This window comes from Triticum aestivum, chromosome 6B, assembly GCF_018294505.1.
Source record: "Triticum aestivum cultivar Chinese Spring chromosome 6B, IWGSC CS RefSeq v2.1, whole genome shotgun sequence".
NCBI classification, from domain to species: Eukaryota; Viridiplantae; Streptophyta; class Magnoliopsida; order Poales; family Poaceae; genus Triticum; species Triticum aestivum.
In genome coordinates, this window is record NC_057810.1 from 251,256,762 (window position 1) to 251,283,704 (window position 26,943).

General features: G+C 42.6%; 1 long non-coding RNA gene across 1 annotated transcript; it reads right to left on the minus strand.

Annotated features, from left to right (window-relative positions):
• Nucleotides 1-2,260: 2,260 nt before the first annotated feature.
• On the minus strand, nt 2,261-10,796 carry LOC123134038 (uncharacterized). The gene is made up of 3 exons (XR_006465479.1): nt 10,690-10,796; nt 2,519-2,578; nt 2,261-2,420 (listed from the first exon to the last, which is right to left on the minus strand). It is a non-coding gene; the product is annotated as an uncharacterized lncRNA (long non-coding RNA).
• Between the last annotated feature and the right edge of the window lie 16,147 nt (nt 10,797-26,943).

Here is a 26,943-nt window from a genome sequence, read left to right on the forward strand (position 1 = left end):
TGCACAGAGAAATTATGCTACTACTGAAAAAGAATTCTTAGCAGTTGTATTTTCTTGTGATAAGTTCAGACCTTGCATTGTTGATTCTAAAGTAACTATTCACACTGATCATGCTGCTATTAAATATATTATGGAAAAGAAAGATGCCAAACCTAGACTTATTAGATGGGTTCTCTTGCTACAAAAATTTGATTTGCATATTATTGATAGAAAGGAGCTGAGAACCCCATTGCAGACAACTTTTCTAGGTTAGAGAATGTACTTGATGACCCACTACCTATTGATGATAGTTTTCCTGATGAACAATTAGCAGTCATAAATGCTTCTCATACTGCTCCATGGTATGTTGATTATGCTAACTACATTGTTGCTAAATTTATACCACCTAGTTTCACATACCAGCAAAAGAAAAAGTTCTTTTATGATTTAAGACATTACTTCTGGGATGACCCACACCTTTATAAAGAAGGAGTAGATGGTGTTATTAGACGTTGTGTACCTGAGCATGAACAGGAACAGATCCTACGCAAGTGTCACTCCGAAGCATATGGAGGACACCACGCTGGAGATAGAACTACACATAAGGTATTGCAATCCGGTTTTTATTGGCCTACTCTCTTCAAAGATGCCCGTAAGTTTGTCTTGTCTTGTGATGAATGTAAAAGAATTGGTAATATTAGTAGACGACAAGAAATGCCTATGAATTACTCCCTTGTTATTGAACTATTTGATGTTTGGGGCTTTGATTATATGGGACCTTTTCCTGCCTCTAATGGGTATACACATATTTTAGTTGTTGTTGATTACGTTACTAAGTGGGTAGAAGATATTCCAACTAGTAGTGCTGATCATAACACCTCTAGTAAGCTGCTTAAAGAAGTTATTTTTCCGTGGTTTGGAGTCCCTAGATATCTCATGACTGATGGTGGTTCACATTTTATTCATGGTGCTTTTCGTAAAATGCTTGATAAGTATGATGTTAATCATAGAATTGCATCTCCATATCACCCACAGTCTAGTGGTCAAGTAGAATTGAGTAATAGAGAGCTCAGATTAATTTTGCAAAAGTATGTTAATAGGTCTAGAAAGAATTGGTCCAAAAAACTTGAAGATGCATTATGGGCCTATTGAACTGCATATAAAAATCCTATGGGTATGTCTCCGTATAAAATGGTTTATGGAAAAGCATGTCACTTACCTATCGAACTTGAACATAAGGCATACTAGACAATTTCCCGCGTGTTGCTGCGGGAATTGGTGGCAATATGTTTAGATGATACTTGGTTGAATACAACATTGATATTTCGATTAACAATATGAGCATGAAAATACAAATATAAGAGATTTATTGTACTTTATTCGTTTATTGTTGCAAAGTCCTGTAAATAAGTAGCATAATATTGGTTTATAGTTTGTTGAAGTCGTCCACGTGGTTGTCTTATTCATCGAGGAGAATTTGGACATGTTTAATTCCGTTCTTCATGTACTCGAAGATGTACTTTGTGGACCTGAATGGATGTTCCTGGAGTAGCTTTGTGATGTTGTCTTCACGTGCGTCCTCTTTCAAAGTGATCCATGTTGCGGATTTAGTGGTGGCATTTTTCATGTCTGCAATAGCCTCCATGTACTTCTTGTGAGTTTTTCTTGATGCATGAGTTGATGAAGAGGGTAGAACATTCTTTGTTGTGTAAGGTTGCATCCTGTAGAAAAGTATGCGGGCAAATTGTGACAATAGTGAAGTTTGCATGTAATAGACATACCTTTTGCCTTGTTGCTGCTTGTTCATGTATTTGACAATAGTGAAGTTTTTTGTGTGAGAAAAGATTTGCTTGTAGATATAGGTTGTATTGGGGGCGGTATTATATAGGTGGACTGCAACCGTAAGAGTTTTTAACCGAAAGATGTTTTAGAAATTCTTTATACACTATTAACTGAGCAATGAATGAATTAATAGTGTCTAACCGAAATATTTTTTTAGTAACCTTTAATAAAGAATTAACTGAGCAATGATTTTTTAGCAACTGGCAATTGTGACTTACATTGTGATTGTATGAACAACCATTTGAGGTGTTAATGTAGGAATCAATATTTACATGCATGCACGATAGTATAGTTTACAAAGAAAATATTATGGCCCATTTATAGGAGTGTATCCATTGTTGATAAGCACAAAATTGCAAATATAGCCAGAAAACTCTGAAGTCACTTGCATGGAACCAAAAGTACGCATGAGTAGACATCTCAGTTACAGTGTAAGGTACTGGGTATGAGAACATTCTCGGTCACAATAGAATTTGAGCAACAAAAAAAATTATTGTTGTCGGCTGGCAGTGTCAAAGCACTGTGGAAGTTGAACATTCTTGATTATTTGTCGTTTGGAGCATTGTGGAAGTTGGCTGTATGAGCATTGTGGGAGTTGCCTACATGAAGTGTGATACATAGTAGTTTTAGAAATGCAACATATATTAGAAGTTCTGAATGTTTGAATAAAAAAACCGAGGTACATAATATACCATACCCTTGTATGCACTTTCATTTTAGTCTGTCTTTTCATAGTTGTTTGCTGCATTTTTATTGTCTGCATTAGTGGGTACAGAAATATTTAGAATTGTAAATATATGAACAGAAAAATTCACTGGTGAGATATTCGACTATAGGTAATGGGAAGTAATACATACTCTCGCTTTGCTTTTGCCTTTTCGAAAGAGGACTATCTGTGCTTTTTGAGCTGCATTAAGAAATTTGATTGCATTGAGCAGGAAACTAAATAAGAAAGTAATATTATAGGTACAGGATTGTTAGGATTGCATTGGCAGGAAACTAAACTTAAATAAATACTTTGTAGTGGTTGTGAGTGTTGTGAAGCATTAGACAGGAAACTAAACAGAGTTGTTGGCATCATTCTTGTGAGTATTGTGATACCCGTTAGAGTTGTTGGCAGCATCCTTGTCAAAATCAATCCTTCTTTTTACTTCGGAACTGATTTGAATGTACATTATAAATAAGAAAGTACGTTCATCAGAAGAATTGAATAAGCATGGAGGTTAGTGAAGCATTAGACAGATGAACATACAAAACAGAGCAATTATTAGATTTACCAAAGAAAAATCCTAAAGGTTGAATTGTTTAATCTCAACTTCGCTTGGAGGTTTGTGAAGCATTACACATGAAATTCTATGTGGCCAAACTTACCTGGATTCACTTTCCTTTGCAGTGATAGGTGTGTGGTCATCACTTGGAGGTGTATTGTTGAAGGAGGCCTCTGGCTGCTGTGCACTTGAACTGACAATAATATAGATAATGCTCATTAGAAAATATGGATTTAATGTTTTGTCAATATATTTTCAGAATTTAAATTGATAAATGACCAGGAACCTCTCATCATTTATGACAGATGAAGTTGGCGCAAGGTTATCTTGTGTTGACTGAAAAAGCTTCACATGTCAAGTTAATAGGATGATATATGAAGGTAATGAGTATCTAAAAGTTGTTACCTTTGAAGCAGTTAACAGAGGAACTGATTTGGTATTGTCCACGGGGAAACTTTTTTTCACGACATATTTTATAGGGTACTTGGCAGCTGAGTCAATATTCATTCCTATATGGAATAACCTTTCTTTACCAATGGCTTTATCCAGGTAAAGCACCTGATTTGCCGCATCTATTTTCATGTTCATAGAAACTTGCTCAACATGACGCTCAACCAAGTCTTCAGCTATTTTATTAAACGCAACTGCATCCAAACTTGCTGAGCTATCTGTTAGTGTAAGGGGGAGCTTATACCTGAAGAATTGTAGAATTGTTAGTGACATGAATAAGAGAAAAGCAATTTATAAGGATTAGATTTAGGAAGATGTATGGTACATCGGGCATGGAAGAGGAAATTGGCAGGCGCATGTCTGAGTATCTGACATGTTGTTGTAACCTTTTCCACAACGCTTGCATGCTTTGTAGTACCATTTCACTGATGGTATAATGGATGTCACTTTTGCAATAGTACTAAATATTGCTCCTCCCTTATGTCAGAAAAGGTTGGAGCATCAATTATATATTGTTTGGATAGAGAGGTTTTAGAAACGAACTATCTCAAAAAGTACTGACCTGAAAAGATGTGGTTGGCAAGGTAGATATTTGTTCAATGGTATACAGCTTGCCTGCTGCTTCAAGTGGAGATAGATGTGCAACTTTAGGGAGATTCTTTTGTAGAGTTGGAAATTTCCATTGGTAGCTTCATTTTTTTATATAAGCCATTAGTATGTTGTAGCGGCGAACAAAAAAATTAGGCAAATGGCAATGAGGGAGGTGGAGAACCTGCTGCGATACTATTGAACTTCAGGTATATTGAGGTCAAGATACACCTGAGTTGCAGAACTTGAAGATCCTTGTATTGTACCTATATAAGATTATGTGGTTAATAGTATATTTAAATAAATCCTTTCATTTTTCCTTGAAGCACGCTCGTTTGATAATTCACCTGTAAACTTCTGTGAATTTGCAGTTATACCAGCAAAAATAGCTACCACAATTCCTTCTAGAGATTTTTTTTAAGTATTGTTTCTTCATCAAATGATTCTCCATGTTTGCCCCATAGAACTACTTCTTGCGTTTGTTCACTGGAAAAGCAAGGTATACTTTTAGAATTGCAGGAAAAAGGGTCTTTAAGGAAGAAATTAAGTGGCATCATTGCAAGAAAGACATACTCTAGGTTTCGAATTTTTATCTTCCGAAGTTTGTTCTGAGATGTTGGGCTAGCATAATCGTATGGACCAACATCACTTATTACTCCAATAATATCTGGACAAATTATGTATAGAAAGTTAATAAGCATTATAACTGTTAGGAGAGAAAATAAGGACCCACGGATTACTAGGAGTGGTTTTGAATCAATTGCTTTTCTTGGCAGCTGATCAAATGGGCAAAAGTTGAAGGAAACAGTAGGTATATTTGCTCCTCTTGAGTGCAATGCATGGACCTTTGTGTCATGTTTGAATTGCAGCATGTAGTCCTGATGGTGGTAGATATATGATTTGCTTCTGTTATCAATAGCTGCAATATCTGAAATAATGTAGACAGATCCTTCTGATAGCAATCCACGAAACTGTTTTTCAAATTCTTTGGGCACACTCATCTGCGCCATGTTGCCCTGCAAACAAATGAAATAATTAAATGTGACATGTAAATTTAATATCATTTTGAGTACAAATGTGAATGTGCAATTTGGAGCACACAATTACACTTACATCTTCATCTAAGAGAATGCCATCAATGCTTAGCAAGCCATCTCCATATCTGGGATTAATTATTTTAGCATCCCAAAGCCTTATGAGGCGTGCAAAGACCCTACAGTTTTGCTGTCCTGAAGTGATGCTTTTAAGTGCTGTACTTGACTCCATATCTCAGATATCTATGAATGAATAATAAGACTGTTAGGAAAAAATTATGGTATGCCAAAAATGTTTATAACATATCTCGGATATTTGAGGCATATCATAAAATACCTGTCAGTTCTAGGTTCTATGCCTATTTATTTGACTAAATACCTCAGCATATACTACATTATGTGTGCAATGTTCATAAGAAACTGGACTATTTTCAATCAGAACTCGCAAGCCCTCTGGTGATGTAGCTCTTGAAAATGCTACATATAATTGACCGTGGGAGAAAACAAGAGATGGCAAGTAGATACCAACTCGGTTCAGTGTTTGGCCTTGACTTTTGTTTATTGTCATAGCATATGAAAGGCGAACAGGAAATTGACGACGCCTCAGTTTGAAAGGCCACTTAGACTGAGCTGACGTAGTGACAATTCTAGGAATATATACTCTTGAACCTATAGCTTTTCCTGTTATGATTTGTCCTTCTATTACATGACCTGTTAGTTGTGTAACAATTAGTCTAGTGCCATTACAAAGCCCTCTTGATGGATCAAGATTATGAAGTAGCATGATAGGAACACCAATTTTCAAATGTAGCACATGGTCTGGAAGACCGGGTATCTCAAGCTTGTTTAGAAACTCAGTCGGATATAATGCCTCTAGAGTAGAATGATTAGGGCAGCTGTCGTCAATTGAATCTGCACTATAATATGACATTTCACTTGTTGGTAGCTGAGAAATCATTCTGCTATTTATTTTAGAAACAACATCATTGGTGGGTGCCAGAATTGCACGATCACACAAATATGATGTATTGTTAGCAGATTCACAGCCTGAGTCATAGACAAATGAAATCAATCCATCTATATTTCTAGAGTCTGCAGACAAAAGGAGATACTAGGGTATCTCTATAAATATGTTGTTGCGGTCATTTGGAATAGGAATAAAAGGCTCAGTGCCATTTCCAACTCGTAATAGCCACTCAGCAAAATTCCGTAATGTTTCTCTCTTTGAGATGGACAGAGATGCTGAGGAGAGCCTCATATTTTCATTCAATTGAAGAAGTGTGCACTGGTTCCACAAATAAGAGTTAACAATGCAAGATTTTAAAATCTGTTGTCTTATTGCATTTTTTATTACTGAAAGTGTTTGACGAAAATTCCCACCAAGAACTACAGTGATGCCTCCAAACTGCATGTCTTCAGCATTAGGTCTAGTATCTGACATTATATCCCTGAGAGTGCGGTCTAGTGCTTCAAAAAAATATTTATGATTTACAGGTGCTTCATCCCAAACAATAAGAGATGTATTTTGAATAAGTTCTGCCGGGTGTGTATCTTTCTTTATACTACACATTGAATTCTGAGAAATTTCCAAAGGGATTTTAAAACAGGAATGCGGTGTTCGACCTCCTAGGAGCAATAGAGAAGCAATTCCTGATGATGCAACTGCCAATGCAATTTTCCCTTGGCTTCGTAACGAATACAGTAAAGTAGTCCATAGAAAAGTTTTTCCAGTCCCTCGGTATCCATAAACAAAGAACGTTCGGCCTTCATTATTTATTGCAGAATTATAGATAGCATGAAATACATCCTTTAGGTTGCTATTTAGCTTCGGAATATTATCATTCAAAGTGCATGTCATGTCTGGAATATCATAGCTAAGCTCATCGAGCAAAATTCGGTTTTGTTAAGAAGCATTTCCCATATCATCTGGTAGTGGCAAATTAAAATGGGATAAGCAATATCCAGAATCCCTTAGCAATTTATCAAGCTCAATGAGAAGACAGGATGTCACGTACGAATGTAGTGATGAATTGCTTGTCTGAGAAGGACCAGGATTCAACCGATGTCCTATATCTTCAGACATTGGTGATGCATGTTCTTCAAAAAGTTTGATAGGATTTGTTACATCACAAAAATGTAGCAGGGTAACAAAAAGCTGGCATAATTGAAATGGTAATGCCCACTGAGCTGCATCTTTTAAAGCGTTTGACCACTCTCGGTTATCACCTAGGAGACCTAAAGCTTCACATGCAGCACGAAATGTAGGATACACTTGGCCTGATATAGTTCGGATATCAGTGAAGGATGTTGGGCCTTTACGAACATGGAGCAACATCCGCAAGTAGAATATTTCCCCTTGTGAAGGGTTGACATGTGCAATTCGGGCAATTTTATTATGAGCACCTCGACGAAAACCCCAATATTTTTCTTGTTGGTTCCATGTCCAATATTCAGGAAATTCTATGTAGGTGTATCGTTGAGCCTCGGTGTGTTGCACATTAGCCTCTAACCATGCAGTCAATTTAGTTGCCATATTTTTTGGGTCTTCAATTACTTGTTCCAGATTATCATCTTCAGAAAAAATTACATTATTCTCAAGAGGAAGATGAATAGGAAGCCTTTCTACGGAAGGTTCTGTATGGTGAATATCATACTCGAACAAACGCCAAGCAGCATCATTTGGTGTGACACAACGACACTCTAAATAGTTATCAATTTCATTAATTGTCTCAGTCGATGAATCTGATGACATAGACTTGGAGTAGAGGCCAATTCTAGCACAATCAATCCTTTTGTAACATACTTGAAAAGATATTTGTGCATACCATCATGATTAACCTTTTCTACATTTATGTGGGCTTGATACTTAACCACCAGATCAACATTATGAGGAACAATGTATCTATTGTCAATGTCAACTTTATTTTTTCTAGCAGTTATTCCATTGTTTGGTCGGGCATATTCAGTAAAACCGTTCTCCCGGATAGTGGTTTGTTCACAGAAATCCTTCGGGTAAAATTTTGTGCACTTTCCTTCTGACATGCGTGGGGAAAACTGGTTGAGAGGGCCACAAGGGCCATGCACCATGAAAGAAGATATAGCTTCATATCCAATTGGGTCTTTCATAGGATCTGGCAACTGAGCAGAAATAATTGAATTTATCTTCTGTGCATCTAAGGGGGCTTCTTTGGCTAACCATATAATTATATGAGCATGTGGGAGGCCACGTTTCTGAAATTCAACTGTGTAGATAACTACAGGAAAGTACAATATTTTTAATATCATCCATCAGCATATCAAGCTTCATTTTGAATACCCGATTGATAATATCTGGACGGTCAGATGGCTCTTGTCCTAGAATGGAGGATAAAGCCTCCATAACTTCAGGCCAGGTAGCATTTGATGTGAACGTCACAAATAGATCTGGGCAACCATATTTTCTACAAATTGCGATGGAATCTTGATAGTTTTGGTATAAATAGCGAGGGCCTCCAGTAAAGGAGGATGGTAATATAATCCTCTGCCCAACAGAAGAACCGGATGTAATACCTCTTGATACAGAATTTGCCAAAGAACTAAATGATGATGATCTATATTTACTCTGAAAGCTAGGCTTGCGGTAGAATCCAATATGGAATGTTTCAACACAACAATAGCCATCCACAAAGTAAGCCTGTGTTAATCTTTTGCATCGTAATGGAGTATTGAAGTCATTTGGCCTATCATGCAACCTATATGTGTAGTACTGTAGCATTGTCACTTTTTGGCGCTGATTGGCTGAAGTGCTTGATCGTTGCCGGTACATAAGCTCATCATGGTAGCCATCTTCTCTGTATGGAAATAACAGAGGATACTGCATGGACATAAACTTGGGATGTTTCTCACTAATTCGCTGTAACTGTGATGAATGGTTTTGTATTATAATATCTCGTCCTACATTAGTTGACCCAATATAACCAACCACTAATCCAACAACCTCAGACGCGACTGGAGCACTATAGATGTCTCCATGGGCATCAGGTTTGCCATATATCCTGATTGTTAAATGATCAGAAACACTCCCAGCTAATCTTTGACTTGCTATCCTAAACAACTTGACAATGGGGTTATGTGTGTTCAGCATTTGTATGAGCAATTGAACAATGCCTTCGTTAGCTTGGAATGAAGAGCTTGAAGACGAAGCAGAGCATGAAGATGAAGCAGAGCGTGAAGACGAAGCAACATTTATTCGGTTTGAAACCTCACGCTCAGTATCAAACATGTATAACTGTGCATATTCTGGTCGCTCCCCAGTTGGTCTCAAAGAACCAATGCGGTGGCAAATCTGCCCACTAACCTTGAAAACATATGGGCATCGTCCATCATTTATGGTTTCATTAATTTTAGCTCCCATTGAAGTCATTGCAAACATCGTATTGTACTGCCTAATATGTTTAAAGAAGTGACTGGAGAGTGCTCTGTCCTGGGATGTCAGTAAATCCAAGAGGGGCTGAGGAGGAGGATCATATGGCTGCAGGTAAACTTTTCCTCCCTTGCAACACAAATTATATGTTGGATCTGGAGTATGCCTTTCTCTGCGTAGACGCTCTTCATACCAAAACAGAGCACCACAGTGTTTGCAAGAATGATGGAGACCTCCAAGGTTTAAGGGTTGAAATATAGTTCCTGAAAGATAAGCCGGGAAGAGTTTTTTTTGTAAATGTAGTCATCCCAAAACTCTTAGGCATGAACTGGAATGTGGGTAGAATCTTACGGTTATGGGCAAAGTCCAGATTTTGTGTGTGTGATGTCGATGTGGATGATTCTTCATTTGCAGGTTGTTGTGATGTTTGTTTTCCTCTAGAGGTTGTTGCTTCATAGATATGAAGAAGTAGATGGTGAAATAAATCGCAAGACATATTGTAAGGAAGATAACATCGGAGGAATATAATGTGCCTAACAAACCTCTTTTTCCTTTTTGAACCATGAGTTCCAGACGCATACGGCGGTTCTGGGCAGCAACATATGGGTTTACTTGAGGAGGAGGATTAGGTAATGATGGACGACGTTTTCTTCCAACTGAATTATGCGAAGAGCTTTCTGCCCTATCCATGTCGGCAAGTCTACCAAACGCAAGGTGATAGAATAGATAAATGACACAAAGATACTAAAGCAAACTATATAAGGGGGTGCAATGCAAGGTGTATGTCTTCTCATACCATATAAAAAACTAAAACTGAAGAATACAGGTTCAATTGGCAAAAGTAAATTCAGATTTGGACAAATGCAAGGCGATGGCGTGAAGAGACTAAAGAATACCCTCCTAAAAACTCTGTAAAATGCAGGGGATGAATGCGAGGCATATGGATTCTTGTACCATATTGAATTTAAATTGGATAGACAAACAAATATTCAGAACAGATAAAGAAAAGCAGAGCTAAGTATTCAATGTAGCGAAGCATACAAAAATTCAGAAATAGGAGTTAAATTCAGATATGAACAAAGTACACAAAACTTTAGAGTAAGCAATAGATGGCAACAATATTTACCTACAGGAGCCGTCAATCCAAGGCGTCTGGGTATGCAGCAGGGGAAGAACAACCAAGATGGGAGGCCGGGTGTCCAATTTTGTCCAGTACCTGAGGAAGTCCAAAGCTGTGATGAATCGGCAAAAATGTCACAGGGAATGTGCATGAGGACGGGGGAGAGATTTTCCCACCAGGGTTAGCTGTATGACTGCTATGGAGGACGATGGGAATGAAATGGGTTGTGGAGCACCCAATTTAAATGGGAATAAGTCAGTTACTTGTGGAGATCAATAAGTCAGTTACTTGTGGAGATCGTGGGGAGAGGAAGTGAACAGTCAATCATCAACGACCTACAGCCGAAGGGTTTATTTGCTTTTTAGTTGAACAGTTTAATTGATAAGATAAAAGTGTGGGCCATTTGGTGTCAGTAAGCTAAAAAACACTAAAGAACAATGGGATTACATCACCTCCACATCAAGAAGCTTAGTCAGAAGCAGTGAACTAAATGCGGCTCTGTTGACCTGGGGAAGACGTGGATAAAATCGGGTTCCTGGCAAACGATGACGGCAGTGGAGCAGAGCAACGGCGCCGGTGGCCAGAGGACGGAGCAGAGCAATGGCACCGGTGGACAAAGGGCGGATGGCCTGCATCCCAACTGCACCTGCAGGCTTAGAGCAGAGGAAGGGGGTCCGCCCAGCCTGACAGTACTGTTCCTCGACAACCTGGGGCAGCAGCAACGGAACCACGCCCGGTGTGCGTCCCAGCGCCCAGAAGACGTCGTATCGGCGGCCGCCGGTCGGCCGAAAAAGACAGCCAAGAACGTGGATGGGCGGCGGACGGGCGGCGCGAGCAAGCGAGGGAGGGCGGCCATGGCGCGGTGAGCACTGGCGCTGGCCGGTGGCAGGATTCGGTCCAGTGGAGAAGCAGGCGGTGGAGGCGCGGGCCGGCCATGGCGCGGTGAGCACCGGCGCTGAGGTGGAGGTGGGTGGGATCTGATCCTGTGGGAGAGCCGGCGGCCGTGAGGGATGCGGCAGCGGAGAAGGCCACGGAGGCGTGGGGCGGACATGGAGCCGGCCGGCGGCCGTGCCGTGCCGTGCGGGATGCCTGCGGCAGAGCCGGCGGCCGTGCGGGATGCAGCGGAGGAGGAGGCCACGGAGGCGCAGGGCGGCCATGGAGCCATGGAGCGGTGACCACCGGCGCTGGCGCTGGACTGGAGGTGGGCGGGAGGGCCGGCGGCCGTACCGTGCCATGCGGGATGTGGGATGGCCAGATGCGGGCGAGGAAAAAGGAGTCCCTGCTGGGATGGAGGATGCAGTTTTTTCCCACCGCCGTGACTCGAGGGGAATAAGTTGGAAACTGAATGATTACGTGGCTGCGGGTGAGGGAAAGTGATTGGGTGATTATGTAAAGTGAATAATGATGTGGCAGATTGCTGATGTGGATAGTGTGCATGATGAGAGAATTAGGAGAAGTGGGGAGCAACTTCTTAAGAATGGTAGATTGGGGCTATTAAAGAGCTCAATTATGATTTCAAACTTGCTTGTGAGAAGAGGTTATTTGATATTAGCTCACTTGATGAATGGAGAACCCAAGCATATGAGAATGGCAAACTGTTTAAAGAAAAAGTTAAAAGATGGCATGACAAAAGGATATAAAAGCGTGAGTTTAACGTAGGTGATTATGTGTTTCTATTCAACTCTCGTTTAAGATTTTTTGCAGGAAAACTTCTCTCTAAATGGGAAGGTCCCTATGTTATCGAGGAGGTCTATCGTTCCGGTTCCATAAAAATCAACAACTTTGAAGGCACAAATCCAAAGGTGCTGAACGGTCAAAGAATCAAACATTATATCTCACGTAATCCTATAAATATTGAAACTAATGTTATTGAAACCGTCACCCCAGAGGAATACATAAGGGACACATTCTAGAACATTTCAGACTCTGAAAAGGAATATGCATGTGGTACGGTAAGTAAACCGACTCCAAAACAATTCTAATAGCAATTTTTCTCTGTTTCGGAATATTTAAGAAAATATGAAAATAAGAAGTAGTCCAAGAAGGACACGAGGCGTCCACGAGGGTGGAGGGCGCGCCCTACCCTACTAGGCGCGCCCCTACCTCGTGGGCACCTCGTGTGCTCTCCGAACTCCGTTTTCTTGCACGATACTTCTTTTGGTCGGTAAAGATTCATTATATAATCTCCCGAAGGTTTTCACCACCGTATCACGCAAAAATCCTCTGTCTTTGTTTCGAGCTGTTTATCTGACAGATCTATAGCATCATGACGTCACCCTCCTCCAACAATGAAGACAAGGATGCTTGGCTATTGAAGATAGAGCTGAAGAGAGAAGAACCTAGGGAGATAAACAAGGATGATGTGATCAAAAAGGCCGGGGAGGATCAAGCTCCAGCGGCAGAAGAAGAGAACATCCTTCAACCTCTTCCTAACCTCTTTACCCCAACTGAGATTGAGGCTTTCAAGATGATTGAGTTAGCTCGCATACAAAACAAGTATCTCACACAGGAAAATATTTTGTTCAAGGATCATATCGTCGCGCTCAAGGGCATTATCCACAAATTGGAGGAGCTTTTATGCTCGATGTGCGACTATCCACCATCATCATCACCACCTTTATCACCTTCGAGGAACTAATCACATGGGTATGGGCACTCCCCTTGGCAACTTCCAAGCTTGGGGAAGGTGCCCCTGTATCGTATCACCATCACACTCCTATCTTTACCGTTTTACTTAGTTCTATCCTTTTGGTAATATCTTGATCTAGTAGAATAAAGTTTTGGTATGAATTAGTTTCGAGTTTTGCTTTGTGATCCCTCTATGTAATCGAGTCCGTGAGCTATATATAATGAAGATTAGTGTTGAGTCAAGTGCATAAAAGAATAAAAAGAAATAAAAGAGTTCATATTGATCTTATGGATAGTAATGACTTCACACATAAAGAGTATGATACATAAAAGTTGTTGAGAGTTGGCAAACATAGTTTTGGTCATCGTTGCAATCAATAGGAAGTAATAAAGAAAGAGAGGTTCTCACATATAAATATACTATGTTGGACATCTTTTATGATTGTGAGCACTCATTAAAGTATGACATGCTAAAGAGTTGATGTTGGACAAGGAAGACAACGTAATGGGTTATATTTTCTCACATCTCAGTTAAAGTATATTGTCATGGATCATTCAAACCTGTTGAGCTTGCCTTTCCCCCTCATGCTAGCCAAATTCCTTGCACCAAGTAGAGATACTACTTGTCCTTCCAAATATCCTTAAACCCAATTTTGCCATGAGAGTCCACCATACCTACCTATGGATTGAGTAAGATCCTTCAAGTAAGTTGTCATGTTGCAAGCAATAAAAATTGCTCTCTAAAAATGTATGACTTATTAGTGCGGAGAAATAAGCTTTATACGATCGTGTGATATGGAAGTAATAAAAGGGACGGACTGCATAATAAAGGTTCATATCACAAGTGGAAATATAAAGTGATGTTCTTTTGCATTAAGATTTCGTGCATTCAACCCTAAAAGCACATGAAAACCTCTGCTTCCCTCTGCGAAGGGCCTATATTTTACTTTATGTCTTATACATTATGCAAGAGTCAAGGTGATCTTCACCTTTCCCTTTTTCATTTTATCCTTTGGAAAGTACCTCGTGTTGGAAAGATCCTGATATATATCCAATTGGATGTAAGTTAGCATGAACTATTATTGTTGACATTACCCGTGAGGTAAAATGTTGGGAGGCAACATTATAAGCCCCTGTCTTTCTCTGTGTCCGATTAAAACTCCATAACCATAAGTATTGCGTGAGTGTCAGCAATTGTGAAAGACTAATATAGTTGAGTATGTGGACTTACTGAAAAGCTCTTATGTTGACTCTTTCCTATGTTATGATAAATTGCAATTGCTTCAATGACTGAGATTACAGTTTGATAGTTCCCAATGAAGTTTATGATTCATACTTGACACTGTGAACAGGTTGTTACTTGAGCATAAGAAATCATATGGAAATATATATATATATATATATGTTGCTGTTATAAGAATGATCATGATGCCCTCATGTCCGTACTTTATTTTTATCGACACCTCTATCTCTAAACACGTGGACATATTTTTCGATATCGGCTTCCGCTTCAGGACAAGCAAGGTCTAAGCTTGGGGGAGTTGATACGTCCATTTTGCATCATGCTTTTATATCGATATTTATTGCATTATGGGCTGTTATTACACGTTATGTCACAATACTTATGGCTATTCTCTCTTATTTTACAAGGTTTACATAAAGAGGGAGAATGCCGGTAGCTGGGATTCTGGGCTGGAAAAGGAGCAAGTATTGGAGACCTATTCTGCATAGCTCCAAAAGTCCTGAAACTCCACGAAGGTCATTTTTGGAATTAATGATAATTATTTAGTGGAAGAAATACCCGAGGGGGGCCACCCACCGTCCACGAGGGTGGGGGTTCCCCCTGCCTCGTGGGCCACCTGGCAGCCCTCCAGTGCCCATCTTCTGCTATATGAAGTCTTTTACCCTGGAAAAAAAATCATAAGCAACCTTACGGGACGAAACTCCGCCGCCATGAGGCGGAACCTTGGCGGAACCAATCAAGGGCTCTGGCGGAGCTATTCTTCCAGGGAAACTTCCCTCCGGGAGAGCAAATCATCACCATCGTCATCACCAACGATCCTCTCATTGGGAGGGGGTCAATCTCTATCAACATCATCACCAGCACCCTCTCCTCTCAAACCGTAGTTCATCTCTTGTATCCAATCTTTGTACCAAAACCTTAGATTGGTACCTGTGGGTCGCTAGTAGTGTTGATTACTCCTTGTAGTTGATGCTAATTGGTTTATTTGGTGGAAGATCATATGTTCAGATCCTTAATGCATATTAATACCCCTCTGATGATGAACATGAATATGCTTTGTGAGTAGTTACATTTGTTCCTGAGGACATGGGTGAAGTCTTGCTATTAGTAGTCATGTGAATTTGGTATTCCTTCGATATTTTGATGAGATGTATGTTGTCTTTCCTCTAGTGGTGTTATGTGAACGTCGACTACATGACACCTCACCATTATTTGGGCCTAGAGGAAGGCATTGGGAAGTAATAAGTAGATGATGGGTTGCTAGAGTGACAGAAGTTTAAACCCTAGTTTATAAGTTGCTTCGTAAGGGGCTGATTTGGATCCACTTGTTTCATGCTATGGTTAGGTTTACCTTAATACTTCTTTTGTAGTTGCGGATGCTTGCAATAGGGGTTAATCATAAGTGGGATTCTTGTCCAAGAAAGGGCAGTACCCAAGCACCGGTCCACCCAAATATCAAATTATCAAAGTAACGAACACAAATCATATGAGTGTGATGAAAACTAGCTTGACGATAATTCCCATGTGTCCTCGGGAGCGCTTTTCTCATTATAAGAATTTGTCTAGGCTTGTCCTTTGCTACAAAAAGGATTGGGCCACCTTGCTGCACCTTATTTACTTTCATTGCTTGTTACCCGTTACAAATTATCTTATCACAAAACTATCTGTTACCTACAATTTCAGTGCTTGCAAAGAATACCTTATTGAAAACCGCTTGTCATTTCTTGCTGCTCCTCGTTGGGTTCAACACTCTTACTTATCGAAAGGACTACGATAGATCTTCTACACTTGTGGGTCATGAAGAAGCTCTGGTTTGTGAGAAGCTTATACCCAAACCTGCCCCAAATGGGAGAAAAGTTTTACGACGGCAGGTTGATGCCGCTCCATGATAGCATGCCATGTTTCATGAATTACAGACGAGTTGTAGATTTACTAGAATTTAAAAATCAGGTATCTCAATGTTTGTGGCCGAGTGACGGTGGCAGGGTGTTTGACATTCATTCCCATTTCTTGCATGGGACCTAAGCATGCAACCAAGGAGATAGATTTGAATTTTCAACCAATTTATATGCATTATAGCATGTGTATGTAGTTCAAATTTGAATTATGCACATAAATGCATTGAAAGGTCAATTAATGCATAAAAATGTCCAAACGAACCCTGAAAAATTCCAAAATTTAACACAACACTCCTGTTGTTCTATGTTGACACTAGAGAAAAAATTGAAATCAAGAAGATGGAATGGATATCGTTTCGTCCAGAAAGGTGAAACATTCCTTACCGTAACCATGAGGCTTGTTGCGAGAAGCTCTGGTTCGTGAGAAGCTTATACCCCAACTTGCCCCAAATGGGACAATATTTTTACCACTACATGTTGCTGCCGTTCCATGATAGCATGTCAAGTTTCATGAATTTCAGACGAGTTTTTGATTTACTAGTATTTTAAAACCATGTATCTCAATGTTAGCGGTCGAGCGATGGTGGCAAAGGTGTTTGACATTCATTCCCATTTCTTGCATGGGACCTAAGGTTGCAACCAAGGACACATATTTGATTTTTCAACCCATTTATATGCACTGGAGCATGTGCATGTAGTTCAAATTTGAATTATGCACATGAATGCAAAGAAAACTCAGTTAATGTATAGAAATGTCCACGCGAACCCCGAAATATCCCAAAAAATTGCACAACACTCTTGTTGTTCTATGTTTACACGAGAAAAAATTTGGAAGTAAGAGATGCTACAAATATCGTTTCGTCCCCCAAGGTGGCACGTTCCATACCTAAACCATCATGCTTTTTGTGAGAGAAGCTCTGGTTTGCGAGAAGCTTATACCATAACCTGGCCCAAATGGGACAATATTTTTTTACCCCAGCATCTTGATGTCGTTCCATGATAGCATGCCAAGGTTCATCAATTTCAAACGAGTTTTGTATTTACTAGAATTACAAAAGCAAGCACCTCAACGTTTACCGGAGAGCCACGGTGTCGTGATGCTTGAAATTCATCCCCATTTCTTGAATGGGACATACGCATTAACCCATGGACACATATATCATTTTACAACCCATTTATGTGCACAGGAGCATGTGCATGTGGTTTAATTTTGAATTGTGCACCTGAAATGCCTAGAAAACCAAGTTACGGTTTAAAAATGTCCGAACGAACCCTGAATAATTCCAAATTTTTTGTAGACACACCTATAGTTGCATGTTCACTACACATAGAAGTTCTATCAATTCAAACACCATCCTTTGCAGCTGTGACCCCATTATGTAATTCAAATCAAGATGAAAAATCAAGTAGATCCCACACAGTTTATTATCACCAACCGTGTGAGATGCAGTACAAAATCTACTGGAGCACCGTCGGTATATAGGACGCCTATGTCTTACGAGAGAACTCTCATCGGCTACAGTCTACAGCCGGCGTGTCAAGCACACTAACTCGCTCCCCAAATATCATTTCACTATTCAATCATCGCCGGTGAAAGATGGGGACGCGGACCCGTGTCCCGAGGGCAACTTCGGCGGCCCACTCCGGCGAGAGCACGGCCACAGCCGCCAGGCGCGTGCTAATAAGCTTCGTGAGGGCGACTGCAATCTGCGACCAGGCGGCCAAGGCAGCCCAAACGGCTGTTGTTGCTTCTCAGGCGGCGATAGCAACATCTGCCTTAGGGATAGCAACTGGTGAGAGTGGCACAACAGTTGTCCGTTCCGCAGCGGCGGCCTTAGCCCTGATGGAGGCTACCCACGACCATGTCAAGGCCGCCCACGCCCAGCTCGTGGCGGTCACCGCACAAATCGAACAAAGCTTCTCCGACAATGGTCGGCAACACACGACCATAGAGTTGGCAATCGCCGAGAGCGTTCGAGCACCCGTCTGTTCCTCCGCCGCATACCTTGCAACGACGGAGCTCGTCCAACCCTAGATCGCGGCCTCCCACGCCCATCTCGTGGCGCCCTTTTCCAAAGAGATGGCGGACGCGGATGGTGAGATGCTTGCCGAATATGGTGCGATGGATGCCATGGAGCTCCTTCGCCAGGAGACCGTCGGGCGCGAGCTAGACATGGAGGAGGCGGCGGAGATCGACGAGCACCAGCCGTAGTAGTACTCTTTGTTTTGTTTAATTAAGAGCGTCGGTCTTTAATTTGTTAGAGTAATGTTTAGGCCAGCTAGCTCTGTTTAATTGCTGAACTTGCTCGATTAAGAAGTGTGGGTGTGATGTAGTCTCCTTTGTGTACCCAAATTATGCAATGATGTGGATGAGCACTATAACCGGGAAAATTGGAACCAAAATTTTTGACATTCAAACTCATCACACACGGGTTAAGCTATCTGAATTGATTGTGATGTTCACATATCGTACATAGTTCTGAATAAGGGACCGTGTCTGATGACACTTTGCGCGCCAGCTTTTTCGCTGAAGCGATTTCGAATTTTCGGCTTCCACAGAAATATCTACCTCCCCGCCCCTCCCCCTTTCCAAAAGCCACATTTCCCTTGTTTCCGCCTTCATTTCCAAGTTGAAACCTTCACTCCTTGCTTGCAGCGCTACCCCCCTCGCCGGCGACCCTCCTTCGCGCTGCTCGGCCTCGCCTATCCAGGCAGGTAATCCACACCCGAGCCCCATCCTCCTCCACCAAATAAGCGCCGCCCTAAGCCATGGTGCATGTAGTATAGCCAGGATCTCAAGGAGCATTTGGCAGTGGAGAAGCAAATTGCGGTCGCACGCGCGGATGAGGTCTCGATGGTAGCCATTCGTGCTGACCCCCAGATCTTGGGGGAGCACCTTGCCATTTGCTAGCTATGCTAGTTAAGCATGCTCGGTTTACCCGTTGCCTGTGTTGCTCCTGCCTTTCCTTAACAAATTCTAGTGAATTGTGCTATCTACTTTTACCATGCAATCTGTTGCTCTAGTGTATATGTTCTATATGTCGTGCAATGTGGTGCTCACTTATTAACTGTTTGGTTAATTAGTTGTCGTATTCAGTTAACTGTTTGGTTCAATTCTGCAAATATGATGTTCAATTCTTTAGGGTGCAATTTTGTATTGTCTTCCATGTGAGAAATAAATCAAATATTTCTTTACAAAATACATGAGAAACAAATCCAATTGCTATATTTCCAAGTTGTCACGCATGCTTGGCTTGGTTAACTCTTTGATCTTCTAGTATGTTATACATTGTGCAATGTGGTGCTCAGTTAATGTTTGGTTCATTTGTTGTGGTATTTAGTTAAATGTTTGGTTCCATTCTGTAATGTGATGTTCAATTGTTGTGGGTGCATTCTGTTATTGTATACCATGTGAGAAATAAATCGAATTTGGCTATACTAAATACATGAGAGACAAATACAATTGCTATATTTCAAGTTGTTAAGCATGCTTGGTTTGGTTAACTAGCTGATCTTCTATTAGGAGTATGTTCTATTGTGCAATGTGGTGCTCAATTAATGTTTGGTTCATTTGTTGTGGTGTTTAGTTAACTGCTTGGTTCAATTCTGCAATGCAATGTCCAATTGTCATGGGCAGAATTTTGTACTGTTATGCATGTGAGGAATAATCGAATTTGGCTGCACTTAATACATGGGAAACATATACAATTGCTATATTTCCTAGTTCTTAATGGTGCTAGGTTTGGATAAATGGGTTTTCCATATGGCTTGAATTAATCTGATGAATCTGCAATGTGCTTATTTTTCATCAACATATTTTTGCTAATAGCATGTGAACCCTCACTTAACCTGATCACTAACTACCTTATATGTGTTGCAGGGAAGCAATGGGAAGCACTGAGGTTTACAATCGAGGTTTGCACATGCATGGTCCTTTGTCTAATAGCACATTATTGTGCAATTACAGGAACCATTCTAATACTTAGGTTTTAAACAATTTGGTCTTGCACATGTAGGTCCTACTGTTAGAGGTTTTGACCCACTGTTCGACCATTTTTGCATATGGGGAAATGAGTTGTCCATGAATATCAGTCAAGTCAAGAAACTCAGAAAGATTGTTAGGATAAAGAAATTAGCGACAAAAAACAACAAGATATTTGTCTGCATAATGAAGAAGACATCAGTTCACCACAGGATGGTACTAACTATTATACCTTGTCTTTTTTATTCCTTTGCTCCATTTCCAACGTAGAGAAGATATTTATGCACATCCTTGTTTTTAGGCCTTTCCAAAACAGTTCACTGATGATTACCTCTCAAACCACCTGTATGGTCAGGAGGCGAGGAAGGTATTCATACAACACCCATGGTTCAATATTGAAGTGTTCCTGAAGAGGACGAAGGATGGACGGTCAATCATCCACATGCACTGGCCTAAAGTTGGAAAGACCTTCAACATCAATGAAGGCTCAATATTCGCCTTCCGCTTTAGCAGTTTTCCCAATGAGATGCATCTGTCTATGTACCATCTATGATGCTAATTTTGAAAGGTTCTAGATGTCGCATGTGAAACTTGGTGCTGGTGCAGTTGTGTAATAGGGTAGCTGAGTGTTAAAGCTATATCATCTTGTAATTTGATGTATTTCAATTATGAAATCCTGCTTCCTTAATATGGGAATGAAATATATTATGTGTTTAATATGAATGTCAGTTAGATAAATAAATGGATTATTAATAATAGGGTAATTAGCCTGCTAATGGCGAATTAGCCTGCTAATAGGTTTTTGCTATTGCAAACGGTTATTGAGAAAATACCGTGGGTGTTGGGGATATAACTATTAGGTATGACCCGCCCAGGAGGGGCCGGGTTATACCTATGGTGATTCAAGATATGAAGCCCAAGACGACACTTGAAAATGGCGGTTCAGTTAAGGGCCCAAGCCCAAAGGTGACTCAAGGCCCGTAGAGATAAACTACCATATGTATGTAACTTGTGTTGTAAGGAAAGAATAGAGAGAGACCGAGCCGGACACTGTTTATGAGCCGGCCGAGACCCTGTGAGCCACTAGGCGTCGACATCTGTATAAAAAGGGACGACCCAGCAGCGGTTCAGGACAAGGAACGTCAGATCGAGAACTAGGTCAAGCGGATTCGCTCCCTGGTAATCGAGACATAAGCAATCCCACCTCAAACTGGATTAAGCCATTACCTTCACCGCAAGGGGCCAAACCAGTATAAACTCCCATGTCCTTTGTCCTGTTTTAACCCCTTTAAGCTTCCTAGTTGCGATGGCTCCACGGCTAAGTCCTTTCACTAGGACATCTGCCGTGACAATTGCACGACAGTTGGCGCCCATCGTGGGGCTAGTGCATGGTGGATTTGAGTTCTTAAAGGGCAACTTCGAAGGGCTCAAATGATACGCTATGGGTTGGATAACCAAGAGTCGTCGCAGCAAGCTCTACATCGACGACGCAGGCTGGGGCCCCGATGCAAGCTCAATTGAGTATGGGTACCGGGTCCCCTTCGGCGGAATCCACGTCTTCATCGGCAAGATCGGCGAGCCGGGCCCTAAGCCGGACATCTGCACCGACATCGTCGAGACGGCTCAGCGTGCGAGACCCGCCTGGGCTCAGCCCACCGTGAGGCGTGCCTTCGTGGGATGCATCCACGGAGGGGAACTTTCTAAAGGATTTATGTCTGGTGGTGAGATGGCCATCTACTCGGATGATGAGTCGTCCATGGGTGAGACAGATTCGTTGTATCAATTGCAAGACGGCGGGCTTGAGGGCTGTTCCGATGGCAGCAGTATTCCAGACCCCTTTGAGCCGCCGAGCAGAGTTGGGATCTTCATGGCTAGCACGCAACTCGTTCAAAACTCTATGGCTGCGGCAGCGATAACCTCCGGGTCAATGGCAGCCGGGGCAGGAGGCCCTGTGCGCCCACCGGCTCAGGTTCTGATGGATTTAGTGGATAAGATGACAGCCCTACAAACCGCCGTGGTTAACCCGACGGATCAAGCTCAACATGATGCGGAAGTGGCGCAGTCAAAGCAGGATATAGTGCAGGCAAAGGAAGACCTGGTGGCGGAAGACGTCAGGATGACTGTAGAGCGGGCGGCTCTGGACGCTCAAGCTCAGCGGATTCAGTCGTAGGCTTTCTAGCTCATGATGGAACAGAACACGTTAAATGAGGTCATGAGGAGAAGGTATCAGAAGACTCAATCCAGTCTGCCTCCGGTTTATGATCCTCGAAACCTCTTCCGTACACCCGGTGCAGGGCCCAGTAACCCGCCGGAAGTAAATCGGGTTGCAACGACCGGGGCTGGGATGCCGGTTCAACCGCGGGTGATGGAACCTCCTCGCCTGAATACTGCTCCACCTCACTATGTACCAACACCACTGGGTCATTATTCTAACCCTTTAGAGAACATGATCCTTGCGGCGGCATGATTGGCGGCTCTCCCGGTGGAGGGCGACTCTCCGACGACGGTTGAAACTTGAAGGATCAGAGATCTTCTTCAAACAGCCTTGGCACAGCAAGAGGCGTATTCTTATAGTCGAGACAGGATTCATTCGACCCCCCGCCCAAGCCGGAGCCTAAGCTATAGCAGGCACATGGATTTAGCGGTCGTTTCAAGCAACGCCCGGCGCCGTGACCTGCCGTGCGGGCATGACCCAGCGCGTGATGGAGCTCCTAACTTGGTTGATCAGGACAGGATACGCCAAGAGGCTGAGTGGGCGGCTCAGCAGGCAGCTGAGCAGGTGGCTCAGCGGGCGGCTTACCAATGTTTTCCGGTTTATCCGATGACTTCTATTGAGGCAGGCGTGACCACTAGGACTGGAGGTATCCCTTGTCTGGTGCCGGCTCTGCGTAACGAGCGTTTTCCCAAGGATTTCAAGGGGCCTCGAAAGGTGCCTAATTACACGGCCGACTTATAACCTGGGGCATGGATTGAAAGCTATGAGATGGCCATGGAACTACTGGAAGTCAGTGACGCTGCAATGGCCAAGTACTTGACCATGATGTTGGATGGAACGGCTCGCACTTGGTTGAATGGGGTGCCACCTAATTCCATTGGTTCATGGGCCGAGTTAAAAGCCCGGTTTATTCAGAACTTCAAAGATACATGCAAGCAGCCCATGTCAATTGTGGATTTGACTAATTGCAAGCAAGAGGAGGGTGAGTCTACGACCCATTGGGTACGCCGGGTCAAGGCCATAATACATTCGTCTGATAAGATGGTTGCCGGCTCTGCAGTCTTAATGTTGGAGAAAAATTGTCATTTTACGTCTCTGAAGATGAAGTTGGGGCGGCTCAAGAGCGATTGTAATGACATGGGCCAGCTGATGGCGGCTCTAGTCAAATACACCGACTCTAATAGTACCAAGGATCCCGAGTCTGACAATGAGAAGACAGGGAAGGGAAAGAAGAACGGCAACGCCAAGGGTCCTCAGCATAACCTGGCAAATCAAGGAGGCAATAATAAACGTAAGGCTGATGGTAGCTCGGAGTTTGTGGCTAACACCAATGCGCAGGGCAACAACCAACGACGTAAGGGGAGACCACCTCCTTGGTCCGGCGGGTCAGGTCCCACTCTTGAGCTGCTGCTAAATGAGCCATGTCCAAGGCATGGTACTCAGCAGAAACCGGCCACTCACCTGTGGAAGGATTGTACGATCATGAAGGCTTTCAAGAACTCTAACATGTTTGATAGCAATCATGGGCCGGGCGTCGGCTTAGGTGGCTGCGGTTTTCATGGCCCGGGCGGCGGTTCAAATTCCAATTTTCAAGGCTCTCAAGGTAATCAAGGTGGTTATAATCAGCAATCGGGCCAGGGAGGTCAGCAGCAGCAGCTATCTGGATATCAGAGTAATCCAAAGCAACTGAATAGTGGATAGTATCATGTGTTTACCACCAGCTTGTGCAAATGGGACCAGAAGCTTCATAACAGGGATGTGAACGCTGTTGAGCCGGCAGTTCCTCGTTATTTGAGATGGTCTGAGCAGCCTATTTTATGGAGTACGGAAGATTACCCTCCCTGGGTTGACAATCCGGGTCACTTGGCCTTGGTGGTGGCACCTCAGGTTGGTGGATACAAATTCACTAAGGTGCTCATGGATGGAGGCAGTAGCATCAACATCCTCTATTATGAGACTTTCCGTCGCATGGGGTTGACTAATAAAAATCTCAAGACTTCCAACAATGTTTTTCATGAAGTGGTCCCTGGTAAGTTGGCGTACCCAGTGGGTAAGATTGAGCTGGAAGTGGCCTTTGGAGATGAGCATGATTCTAGGGCTGAGAAGTTAACTTTTGAGGTGGTCAAAATCAAGAGCACGTATCCCGCCCTGTTTGGACGGCCGGCTTATGCCAAGTTCATGGCACGGCCATGTTATGTTTATCTGCAGCTCAAGATGCCAGGTCATAAGGGCACCATCACAATGCATGGGAGTCGGAAGTGGAATTTGAGGAAGGTGATGCTGCATACGCTGAATCTGTTTGTGCAACAGAGGAGTTGAAGTTCTACAAGGACAGTGTTGACCCGGCGGACATGACGTCTTTGAAAAAGCCAACCACAGAGCATGAGCCGATAATGAAGTTTAAGTCGGTCGATCCAAGCTTGTTGACTTTGTTCCAGGCGACTCATCTAAGCAGTTCAGTATCAGTGACAATTTGGATCCCAAATAGGAAAGCACGCTCATCGAGTTCATCCGTGAGAACCGGAACATCTTTGCATGGAAACCTTCTGACATGCTGGGTGTACCGAGAGAACTCGCTGAGCACACTCTCAATATTGATCCAAAATTTAAGCCGATCAAGCAATTTCTTCGGCGGTTCAATGAGTAGAGGCGTAAGGCCATTGGTGAGGAAGTGGCCCGGCTCTTGCTGGCCACGTTTATTGTTGAAGTTTCTCATCTAGAGTGGTTGGCTAACCCGGTGCTCGTGCTTAAGAAGAACGACACCTGGCGTATGTGTGTGGATTACACTGACTTAAACAAGGCTTGTCCGGCTGATCCTTTCGCTCTCCCTCATATTGATCAAATCATTGATGCTACGGTAGGTTGTGAGCGTTTGAGCTTTTTGGATGCTTATTCTGGTTATCATCAGATCAAGATGGCAGTGAAGGACCGGGAGAAGACGGATTTTATTACTCCGTTTGGAGCCGTCTGCTATGTGTCTATGCCTATTGGGCTTAAGAGTGCCCAGGCGACTTATCAGCGATGTGTGCAGAACTGTCTTCATGATCAGATTGGGCGCAATGTTCATGCTTATCTGGACGACATTGTGGTGAAGTCCAGAGAGAAAGAGACATTGATAGATGATTTGAAGGAAACCTTCGATAATCTCCGGGTTTACAAGATGATGCTTAACCCGGCCAAGTGCGTTTTTTGTGTGCCAGCAGGCAAGCTTTTGGGTTTTCTAGTTTCTAACAGAGGCATTGAGGCTAACCTGGAGAAGATCAAGGCAATCAACTCCTTGGCTAAGACGGCGTGTATCAATGATGTTCAGCATTTGGCGGGTCGTATTGCTGCTTTAAGCTGGTTCATAAGCCAGTTAGGTGAGAAGGCCATACCACTGTACGACTTCGTCTGGAGTGATGCTGCTAACGCTGCCTTTGAAGATTTGAAGAGACAACTAGCTGATGCTCCTTGCTGCTCCCATTGATAAGGAGCCATTATTGTTATATGTGGCTGCTAACACACATGTTGTCAGTGTAGCCATTGTGGTGGAGCGCAAGGAGGCTGGCAAGGAGCATCCGGTTCAACGGCCGGTTTATTACATCAGCGAGGCGCTTATTGAGTCCAAGCAAAGGTATCCACATTGGCAGAGGCTCGTTTATGGGGTGTTCATGGCGAGCCGGAAGCTCAAGCAATATTTCTTGGGTCATCCCATCACTATGGTCAATTCTGCCCCTTTAGGAGATATCATTCAAAACAGAGAAGCCACATGACGAGTCGCCAAGTGGTCCATTGAACTTGGGCCTCATGGTTTAAAGTATGTGCCACACACTACTATCAAGTCTCAAGCACTGGTGGACTTCATCAATGATTGGATAGAGCTGCAGATGCCTTAAGAGAAGCCGGACAACACATATTGGACTATTCACTTTGATGGGTCCAGGCAATTAGAGGGCTTGGGGGCTAGAGTTGTTTTAGCTTCCCCTCGAGGTGACAAATTTTGTTATGTGCTACGGTTGATGTTTCCCTGTACTAACAATGCAGCTGAGTATGAGGCCTTGCTCCATGGTCTTCGAATGGCTCAGGAGATGAGCTTAAGCCGGGTAAGGTGCTTTGGCGACTTAGATTTGGTGGCTCAACAAGTATCAGGCAAGTGGGATTCCAAGGATCCTCTCATGGTGGCTTATCGCCATGAAGTTGATGCCATTGCTCGACACTTCAAGGATTACCAAGTGGAGCACATTGATCGCAGAAAGAATGAGGCGGCTGATGCCTTAAGCCGGCTGGGGTCTCAGCGTAAGCCGGTGCCACCTAA